The 2,500-nt window shown below is 52.3% G+C and overlaps 1 pseudogene; it reads left to right on the top strand.

Annotated features, from left to right (window-relative positions):
• The window catches only part of LOC143350619 (large subunit ribosomal RNA), a 3,084-nt pseudogene extending 1,698 nt beyond the window's left edge, over positions 1-1,386 (top strand).
• Positions 1,387-2,500: the final 1,114 nt, after the last annotated feature.

Here is a 2,500-nt window from a genome sequence, read left to right as displayed (position 1 = left end):
ATCAAGCTCTGACGAGTAGGAGGGTCGCGGCGGTGTGCGCAGAAGGGTCTGGGCGTGAGCCTGCCTGGAGCCGCCGTCGGTGCAGATCTTGGTGGTAGTAGCAAATACTCCAGCGAGGCCCTGGAGGACTGACGTGGAGAAGGGTTTCGTGTGAACAGCCGTTGCACACGAGTCAGTCGATCCTAAGCCCTAAGAGAAATCCTATGAAGATGAGGTGTCCTAAAAAAACGCAGCAAACGAAACGAAACGAAGTTATTACAAAGCTTAATCATCCACTTTGACTCGAACACGAGAAAAAACATACATATATATATATATTTATTATATTTATTATATTATATTATTAAGATCCATCATGGCAACAACAGTATAGTAGAGTTGTGTAAAAAAAATATGTGTAAAAGCAATTTTTTAAACGTTTTTTTTAACCAAAAAGAAAAACGAGTCACACAAGTGCGAAACGATTATAAAATAAAATAACTTGAGCGATGTGAGAGAGAGACACACACCCATCGGGCGAAAGGGAATCCGGTTTCTATTCCGGAACCCGGCAGCGGAACCGTATACCATTCGGGCCCTCGTAAGAGTAGTTCGTCGGGGTAACCCAAAATGACCTGGAGACGCCGTCGGGAGATCCGGGAAGAGTTTTCTTTTCTGTATAAGCGTTCGAGTTCCCTGGAAACCTCTAGCAGGGAGATAGGGTTTGGAACGCGAAGAGCACCGCAGTTGCGGCGGTGTCCGGATCTTCCCCTCGGACCTTGAAAATCCAGGAGAGGGCCACGTGGAGGTGTCGCGCCGGTTCGTACCCATATCCGCAGCAGGTCTCCAAGGTAAAGAGCCTCTAGTCGATAGATTAATGTAGGTAAGGGAAGTCGGCAAATTGGATCCGTAACTTCGGAATAAGGATTGGCTCTGAGGAGCGGGGCGTGTCGGGCTTGGTCGGGAAGCGAGTCTGGCTGACGTGCCGGGCCTGGGCGAGGTGAACGGCGTCGAACGGATTCGTTCGTTCTCGTCGGGATCCGAGCTCGGTCCCGTGCCTTGGCCTCCCGCGGATCTTCCTTGCTGCGAGGCTTTCGTTGGCGGCTTGCCGTCGTCGATCGTCCTCTTCGGCCGCCATTCAACACTCAGCTCAGAACTGGCACGGACTAGGGGAATCCGACTGTCTAATTAAAACAAAGCATTGCGATGGCCCCCAAGGGTGTTGACGCAATGTGATTTCTGCCCAGTGCTCTGAATGTCAACGTGAAGAAATTCAAAAAAGCGCGGGTAAACGGCGGGAGTAACTATGACTCTCTTAATAATGAAACTAATGGATTTCATTAAGATCTTTATAAAGTGAGTTTCCACTGGTATTCACGACGTGGTAAAGCTTTCAAGGCGTTAATTACAATCTGCTTCCTATTAGCATGGTTGGTCGCCAACAACTGGTGGAGCCAATCTGGCTGACTATCCCCTTTGGTCTCCAGGTGTGCTAAGTCTAAATTGAGCACCATGGCTGCTAGTGCTATTGGCTTGCCCACTAGTGCTTTCAATGAATTCAGCCCAGGAACTTTGAGATCCAATGATGTTAACATTCCTTTCTCCACTCGAGCGACAGCTGAGGGAGCGATGTAGGTGCCATCTCGGTTGATAATCCTAACCACTGTAGACCGTTGAGGTCCGGGATCTGAGTCTGGAGATCCTGAGGATTCTCGAGGAGGACAGCATGGCTCCGACTCTGCAGGAGGGCAACAGACTGCCACGGGTCTTGAGTATGAGATTATTGCAGGAGGTGGAGGTGGAATCGTCTCCTCCCTCACTTGCTTGAGACGGGTTTCCTCAATAGCTCGAACGGTTCCCGCTATCGCTTGAGAAGCGTGAGTAACCTGTGAGGCGAATTCTGACATTTGGGCCTGATGGGCTGATTTTTCGTGAATCAAAGATTTATGAGCGGTGGTCCTCAAAGGATCGGCGGATATTATATCCTCGTTCCATGTGCCAACCCATACCTCCTCGCGGTGGGGACCGGGCAACGTTGCGGGTCGGCAATCCAGCCGCCTCGCAACGGCCAACAGGGCTCTGGCTTCAAACCTCCGGGGGGTTGCCTTCCCGTCGGGGGTTCATTCAGTAGGCCCGATCGAAACGCGAAGTATGACCACTAGCCGGCGGGGGCCTCGGCCCGCCGGCCCTACTGATCCAGTAGATTCCCGCGACTCTTCCCCTTCTCCCGAACCCGCGCCCCAGCAGCGACCTCGGCGAACCCGCGTTGCCGTAAATGCGCCCCCTGCCAGACCACCAGACGGGGCTCGCGCTCTACGGTCACGCCCTCGTATTGAGCAGGCTCCGGTTCCCGAAGTGCCAATTCAACCTTCGGGGGACCTTTGGTTAGGTCTGGGTTAGGTCTGGGTTAGGTCTGGGTTAGGTCTGGGTTAGGACTGGGTTAGGACTGGGTTAGGTCTGGGTTAGGTCTGGGTTATTTCTGGGTTAGGTCTGGGTTAGGTCTGGGTTAGGTCTGGGTTAG

Source organism: Colletes latitarsis, unplaced genomic scaffold (genome assembly GCF_051014445.1).
Source record: "Colletes latitarsis isolate SP2378_abdomen unplaced genomic scaffold, iyColLati1 scaffold0007, whole genome shotgun sequence".
Classification (NCBI taxonomy): domain Eukaryota; kingdom Metazoa; phylum Arthropoda; class Insecta; order Hymenoptera; family Colletidae; genus Colletes; species Colletes latitarsis.
This window is presented reverse-complemented; position numbering and strand designations above follow the sequence as displayed.